The sequence below is a fragment of the Rhinoderma darwinii genome, chromosome 6, assembly GCF_050947455.1.
Source record: "Rhinoderma darwinii isolate aRhiDar2 chromosome 6, aRhiDar2.hap1, whole genome shotgun sequence".
NCBI classification, from domain to species: Eukaryota; Metazoa; Chordata; class Amphibia; order Anura; family Rhinodermatidae; genus Rhinoderma; species Rhinoderma darwinii.
In genome coordinates, this window is record NC_134692.1 from 128,206,560 (window position 1) to 128,215,188 (window position 8,629).

Here is an 8,629-nt window from a genome sequence, read left to right on the forward strand (position 1 = left end):
TTTTTGATATCCAATGTCTTTTTTTTTTAGTAATGCTGAAAATGGAACTTTTCCAATAGGCTTTGGCCTCCTACCCAATACAGGGGCAGTATATGGCCATACATGAGATGGTTATTGAGACCACCTAGTCGTGAAACCCCCCGCAATCCCAGGCTTACTATGCACAAACCCAGTATCACCTCAATTATCGCACTGGCCAAAACAGTAGTGTCTGGCAATCTTAAAGGGGTTTTCCAATCAGGGGCATTTATGGTTTATGCCATTTATGTCGGATAGATGTCCCTTTGGGACCTGCACCTATCTCTAGAACGGGGCTCCCTAAACCCCATTATATCTCTCTGTGTTTCGGCTGACGCATGTGATTCCCGACCATGAAGTAGAAAACAGTGTATCTCGTTGAGCTACACTGTTTCCGTAAGTGCCATAGTAGTGAACAGCAGTTACAGAAACAGTGTAGCATACGAGCTACGCTGCTTCCGTAACTACCATTCAGCTTTATGGGACTTACGGAAACAGCATCGCTTAGCGAGCTATGCTGTTTTCTTCTTCATGGTTGGGAATCGCATGCGTAGGTTATATGACTGTTTTTTCTGCCAACATTTTGGCACATTTTTGGTTCATGGTGTTGCATTTAAGCTGCTCCTCATTCTGCAAAAAGTGTCTTAAACAGTTAACTAATGTACGTTAGAATTCTGTTGCACTTTGAATAGTAAATCTGCCTCTATGAATGTAATTTTTTCGATCCTTGCGTCTGTCGTGGTCATTATCTGTACAAGCCCTTTTTTTATAACATATTTAAGGGTTTTGTGATTTTCAGATGGCCCTTTTCTGCTATATTTTTAGAACTAATTTCACCTAAGTAATCCTAAAATTTCTAGAACTATCTTCACTATTGACTGAATATTTTTGTAAACCCCAGCTGCAGGTGAAACTTTAAATACATTTCCCATGTGATCCGATTCCCTGCGGTGAGCACAATTACAGACCCGGTCCTTTCAGTCAGTAAACTTTGACTTAAACCTTGGCGGAAAATCCCTGCTTTTTTCCTTGCAAATCCTCTGTCGAATTTATGAAAACAATTGAGAGAACAACTTATCATGAATCTCCAGAAAGGCCCTTCCATTGTAATTCGTGGAGTAACTAAGATGCACGATTAATCCTTTCCCTTTCTACGCTCGACTATTTCTGCAGCTGTCGTCCGCCTGGTCCTGGAGATGTACTGTCTAATATCCCAGGATAATTATTCCTATCTGATTTGGCTGAGGAATGATATCACTAAATGAAAAAGTATAGGTCTGATCCGTTCAGCAAATTTAGGCCTCTCCAGCAGGGTAAGCACGCATAAATTGACTAATATTTTTGTTTGCATAGACTCAGACTAAATGCTATTACACCATGAAAAGTGACCCAATAACAGATCTTGACATAAAGGGAGGCCTCAGAACCGGAGCGGGCGCTGGGAGGCTTTAGTGCAGAGCAGACCAGCTAAGCAATATCCGGAACGAAAGGTCAAGTTTGTAAGTAACCGTGTAAAATGCAGACTTTTTGAATTTAGAGGAGTTAGCCAAATGTTTTCTTTGTTAGGCTTCTTTGACACGGCTGTGGCCTATTTCTTATATATTAAATATTTGCCGTGAACGAGGAAAGCACCCGTCATGTATTTTATTTGTCAGAGTAAATTAGCGGAAGTGCGAGATGTTTCTAGAAGGAAAATGCTGCTGTCTATGAAATTCTAAGACTATTCAAGAATTTCTTTGTTTGATAGAAAAATTAGGAAAATGGGAAAATCTTTGATTAGAATAAAAAACAATATAGCAAAAGATTTAATACATTAACCTTACATTTATATATCATAAAGCCTCTAAAAGGGGCTATTATTGGGCAAACGATCGTTTATAGAACGCTCGTTGCCGATATTTGCCCAGCGATCAGCAGATGAACGATCAAAGGTTGATCGTATCGTTTGAAAAAAGTAAAATGTTATCGTTGTCGGCAGCACATCTCCCAGTGTAAACAGGGAGACGCGCTGCCGACATGATAATAATGTATGGGGACGAGCGATCGGAGTAACGACCGCTCGTCCCCATCCATAGCTCAGTGTGACAGGAGCAAACGAGCGCCGTTCAATCGTTTTTGGCCGGTGTAATAGGGCCTTAAGTTTCATAAAATTGCATAAGGTCCTTTAGACTGACAAATAGGCAAGTGCTTGCTTTCCATTTTTGTGTATTTGCATTTTTTCTAGGTTTCATGTTCTTTTAATAGTGACATGTCTATACACAATTTCCTGTTTTTGTACTAAAACTTGCATACTTCTGAATAGCAGACATGCTTTTTCTTACTGGCTTCTCAATCAGGATGTTTCTGCTTTGATTGCTTAATGTGAATATAAGCGCCTACATTATCACTCACCACCCAGGTAGAGACAGGGAGGCAGTACTATCTGTACCCACATCATTCACAGGTAGAGACAGGGAGGTAGTACTATCTGAACCTACATCATTTACAAGTGGAGACATGGAGGCAGTACTATCTATACCTACATCATTTACAGGGAGAGAAAGGGAGGCAGTATCAATTGTACCTACATCATTTACAGATAGAGACAGGGAGGTAGTACTATCTGTCCCTATATAATTTGCAGGATGCAGTACAACTTCTGCCTAAATCATTAACAGGTTGAGACAGGGAGGCTGTACTATCTGGGCCTACATAATTTACAGGGAGATAAAGGGAGGCAGCACTATCTGTGCCTACATCATTTACAAATAGGGACAGGGAGGCAGTACTTTCTGTGCCTACATTATGTATAGGGAGAGACAGGGAGGCAGAAATATCTGTACCTGCATAATTTACGTGGGAAGACAGGGGGGCAGCACTATCCCTGCTTACATTATTTACAGGGGGAGACAGGTGGGCAGTACTATCTGTGCCTACATCATGTACATGGAAAGCCAGGGAGGCAGTACTATTTGTACCTACATCATTTACATGGAGACACAGGGGGCAGTAGTATCTGTATCTACATCATTTGCATGGAGATACAGGCGACAGTACTATATGTGCCTACATCATTTACAGGTAGAGACAGGTGGGCAGAATTATCTATGCCTACATCATGTACATGGAGAGAGAGGAAGGTAGTACTATCTGTACCTACATAATTTATAGAAAGAGTCAGGGAGGTAGAACTATATACACATTCATCCTTTACAGGAAGAGACAGGGAGGCAGTACTAACTGTGCCCACATCATTTGCAGCGAGGGACTGGCTCGCTCCATTGTAGATTATGGGAGTTGTGAACTGCTCAGCTGCTTTTTTTTCACTTCCATAAACTACAACGTAAGCCGTGTACAGGTACAGCAACTTTGTCTGCTCTTTTTTGGAGTACGTAACTTGGGAGCATGAGGCCCCCCTAATCTTCCGATAGGTCAGAGTTCCACATAAATGTCTCAGTTGGAAATATCCTTTGCATTTTATTCCGGCCTTTGGGAATGGTACAATCTGACATTGTGGCCCTCAGACCAGAAAAGATTGTGCACCCCTGATTTACAGTGAGAAGCAGTACTTTCTGTGCCTACATTTATTTATAAGGAGAATTAGGGAAACCGTGATATCTGTACCTTCATGATTTTAAAAACGATACACTTATAGGTAACCACCCATTACAACAACATGTGCACAGAGCTGGTGGTCACCTGGCTGTCACATGGGCTGTTGCTATGCAGCAATCCCCAGCTATTGTATAAGAACTACTTCAGGATGTAACTATTAATTGGCAGAATTAAAGGCTATGTACACCTTGTAAACATTTTTTTAATTTATTAATAAAAATGTGTGATTGGTGCAACTTTTTAATTACGTTTTATTAAAAAAATATTAACTTTTTGACATACAGCTGCTTTGTAACCTGTATACAGGGCAGCTGTATCTTGCGCTTAAACTTGTATCTGTCAGGTCAGTGGGACTGACGGGCTCAGTGACGGCGGGCCCTGAGTGTTAGGGTATGTTCACACGGTCTATTTACGGACGTAGTTCGGGCATTTTAACTCCCGAATTACGTCCGAAATTACGGCTTGAAAGCGTTGACAAACATCTGCCCATTGAAGGCAATGGGCTGACTTTTTGTCTGTTCACACGAGGCGTATATTTACGCGTCGCTGGCAAAAGACAGCGCGTAAATAGACGCCCGCACCAAAGAAGTGTCATGTCACTTCTTCAGACGTAAATGGAGCCGTTTTCCATGGACTCCATAGAAAACCAGCTCCAGTTACGTCTGTAATGGACGCGGCGTTCAAGCGCCTGCACATGCCGTTACGGCTGAAATGACGGGGCTGTTTTCTCCTGGAAACAGCCCCGTAATTTCGGCCGTTACGGACGCTGCCGTGTGAACATACCCTTACCGATCACAGCTAAGTTCATAGCTTTGATGTGATCGATAACAGGTGGATCCTGCGTGTTTGAGACATGCAGGACCCACTGACACTGAACCTGTCAGTGCCGCTAACCTCATGGATATAGGTTTCAGCGTAAGATACAGCTGCTCTGTATACAGAATACAAAGCAGCTGTATCTCAAAAAGTAAAAATTATTTTTAATAAAATCTAATTACAAAGCTGCACCAATCGCACTGATGTACATTTTTATTTTAGAAAAAACACAGCACATTTTCGAAGGTGTATATTGCCATTAAGGAGATGTGAGGTGGAGTATTCCCTTCAAATAAAGTGAAAATAGACAAACAAAAAAAAGCAAAAAAAACTGGTAGGTGTTAAAGGGCCCATGACCAGTATTGCATGGGGGCCAAGACAATTGCCAGTTCGCGTGTGTGACCCTCACTGACATTTGAAACAAAGGTACTGTGGTGCTGAGTAATGTAACCAAATTTCTTTGTAGAAGATTTCTGTAATGCAGAGTGAAGTAATGCAGAATATGTTAGCAGGGGGTACGAGATTGCAGTTTCATTAGGAGCCTGGGGCCTGAGGCGGCCCAAAAGATTACTCTGACCCTTAAGCCGAATTCAGACGACCGTAGTATGCATCCATGTATTTCAACAGGGCCGTTCACACGGCTGTTGTTTCAACAGACCGTGTGAAGAGTCCGCTGAAAAATAGGATATGTCCTATTTTGTTCCTTTTTTCATGGATCCCTCCATAGACTCAAGTCTATGGGGATCCGAGAAAACGGGACCCGCACGGCAGCAACTCGGTCGTGAAAAACTGCCATTTTTCACGTTCGAGTTTCCCCACTTTCTTCTCAATTGGGCCTTATGAGGATACCTTGGCTATAAATTATGTGTAATAGGTAGGGACCCAGATATTGAATTTGAATGGTGGTCCAGGAACTTGAAGTTACATATCTGTAACCACACAGGGTTGGAATAATTTTTTTAATGGAATTCCCCCTTTAAGTTTATTATAAGATCATAACAAATCCTATGCTGTGTTTAGTTTATATGCAATATTACTATGGTTGGTCTTCATGAAACTTTCCTCATACAGTATGTCTATTCTTTTTGAATTAACTGGATGTTTTTTAGACCCGCCATGTGTACATCTCTAGACTCTCAATATCACACTGTCTCTAAACTGTAGGACAGATTTAATGCTACAGGGTAAATGGTGTGTAAATGTTCTCAATAATGTAAGGTCAATGGTTGAGTGGTAACAGTGTGCGATGCAGTCAGTGCTTTGCTCATAGACTCTCACAGTGAAAGATTACATTGGAATATAATGTAGCGTTTCTTGAGGTGTATAACTTGGTTGCTGTGAATAACTTTTTCTTTTTTAAAGACTGAAATAGCTGGAGACAGGTTCAATCGTCACTTAACAGAGCTGGAGACAGTGTGCGTGTGCGCGTGCGTGCGTGTGCATGTACGTGTGATCTTTTCAACAAAAGGACTTTGTTATAATATAATATTATTGCAGCCAAAAATAAAAATATGCATTTATTTTTTTAAACAAAACTGGATTTTAAAAGGGTTGACTCATCATGATAACCCCTGTCCATATGCCCTATTACTGTATATAGACGTCATAGAGGAAGGCCCCCCCTTTCCTGCTGTGGTGGACCCGGAGTGACAGTATGGCTTCCGCCCGGTCAGTCAGCTGTTAGGGAAGCTTCTTTTGAAAAAGGGGTTGTCTTCCTGAGACAACCCCTTTAAATTAAATACAAGCTAACTTCATACTATATTTCCTCCAAAAATCATCAGTTAATATAAGGCTGTGTTCACATTAGTTTTAGTTTCCATTCATGGGTTCCGTTGCAGCTTTCCCTTGGAGGAACCCATGAACGGAAAGCCAACCATAGCTTCCCTTTGCATTACCATTGATTTCAATGGTAATGCATCCGTTGCAAATGGGTTCCATTTGTCTCCGTTCCTTAAGGTTTCTCTTTTTTTAGCGGAAACAATAGTGCAGTCTCTTCGCGTTTCGTCGTAGCTTCGTCAGGTGAAACTACGGCAAAGCTACAGCGAAACGCGTTGCTTCCTCTTTCTATAACTCTATGTTATACACCTTGGATTAAAATCAAATTTTATTACATATTGATTCTGTATAGGACCTTGACACAGTCTGTACTTTTGTGACGCCCACTGCATCTTTTCTTTCTCTGTTTCATTGTGAAGGTTGCATTTTTATCTATCTGTACATGTTTGTATATTTCAGATTGATTATTCAATAAAATCTATATTTTTATCGTGTATACAAGCTCGAGTTTTGTCCTCAATAGGTTCTATATATTAAAAAATGAATCAGTGCAGAATGTTGGACCAAAAAATGACATGGTAAGAAAAGGTAGACATTCATTTTAACTGTATTATTACAGGCAACATGATATACTGTATATATAGTGCTTATATTGATATTTCTATACAATATTGCACCTATACAGATGAATCTTGAGTGAAACTTCACATGAAGAAAGACAGAAACCATGAGTCATATAATAAGTTGCTCGCTGACAGAACAATGTACCCAGCAAGTGGCAGATTAAATAATGACCGGCCCCGTGTAACGTTTGAAGCTTTCTATGTACTGTCTATCAAGCTGTCGGAATTTGTGCAGCACTAAAGTGGATATGTACAGGATTATGGCAGGGCATGAAAAGGTGAGCACGTAAGAAAGACTAGCTTTTACCATGTCCTATTCATCACTTTACAGGCCCGGTGATCAAGGAGGTATAAGGATCAGTAATGCACCTTGAAGGATAGCCGGCTTTCTTTTCTATAGTGTAACATATTGAGCAAGACTCTTCAATAGCTATAAATGTTAGCAAATAATGCAAAGCAAAAAACAACAACCTATTCTAAATATCAATACACCAAACCAAACACCACTCGATGCCTCCCTTGTTTTGTAAATATTTTCTTTTTCTTCTTCTTATTTGTTTTTCACACCAATCTACAGTATCATACATCAAAAATCTAAACTTTGACTCTATATTTTTCTTCCATTGTCAGACAGTTATGTTCCTGGCCTCTTCTTCCTCCTGTAGAAGTTTGTCACAGAGTCACCTAGGATTCATTGAATTGTACAACCTCTGCTCTGTCCTTCCTTCTAGTCTTTATTAGAGTGGAAACTGAACTGTCAGATAAGACATAAAAAAACATCAAAAATCCACATAGTGTTATAATAGCTGTTATGTTCAATATGCAAAACGGTTTATACTAATAACCAGGTACCCACATTGGTGGTCCCCTGCCACATTTTACCAATATCTATTTACAATATCATCTATCTATCTATCTATCTATCTATCTATCTATCTATCTATCTATCTATCTATCTATCTATCTATCTATCTATCTATCTATCTATCTATCTATCTATCTATCTATCTATCTATCTATCTATCCATCCATCCATCCATCTACAGCAGCCTCAGTAAACCTTTACTAAAGCATCATGTTTTGTTTATTTATTGTCCCTGTCTTTCCATGACAAGAAGGATGTGTTAACAATGCTTCTCATTGGAGTCATGTAAATGTCAAAGGTTATCTTGTCACGCATGGGCTAAGGGAAAGGAAAAGGAAATATTTGGGCAAAGTCGTGTCACAAGGTGAGAAGGTCGGCAGCAGTAGATTCTCAAGAAGTAACATGGCTGTTGTTTGGTTCTTGCTATTAATGTCAATACTTTTCTCAGCATTGGATAACCATCAGATCCTACATTGTATCTTCTGACTGCTGATGTGACTTCATCCCATTGTTCACTTGAAACATAGAAATCTTTATGGCATTGTGGGATTTAAAAGGGCTTTGAAGACAGAAGCCAACCGAGGCAAGTGCGGACAGATATGGCGCATAAACCATAGATAGAACGGATTGTACTATTGGTTACGTTTCGTTTTAATCACTAATTTACAAATAGTTTTTTTTATTACATTGATATTTAAGTTTTTTTTTGTTTGTGATCTAATTTTATTATTACATATCAATCATATTTATATATAGTTTTATATCATTTCTATCATTTTTTTATAGTAACGAATTTATGAAAAGAAAATATAACTATAATTATTTAATTAATTACTTTATTTTATCAATCGCATTTATGGATATGGAATAATCCAAGTGATCGCATCATGTATATTTCTTTCACTTTCATTATTTTATTAGTTTATTTTATTAGTTA

The 8,629-nt window shown here is 39.4% G+C and overlaps 1 long non-coding RNA gene across 1 annotated transcript; it reads left to right on the forward strand.

Annotated features, from left to right (window-relative positions):
* The first annotated feature begins 1,026 nt into the window (after positions 1–1,026).
* LOC142656477 (uncharacterized) lies at positions 1,027–8,260 on the forward strand. The gene is made up of 4 exons (XR_012849685.1): positions 1,027–1,331; positions 6,890–7,105; positions 7,946–8,056; positions 8,141–8,260. It is a non-coding gene; the product is annotated as an uncharacterized LOC142656477 (long non-coding RNA).
* Positions 8,261–8,629: the final 369 nt, after the last annotated feature.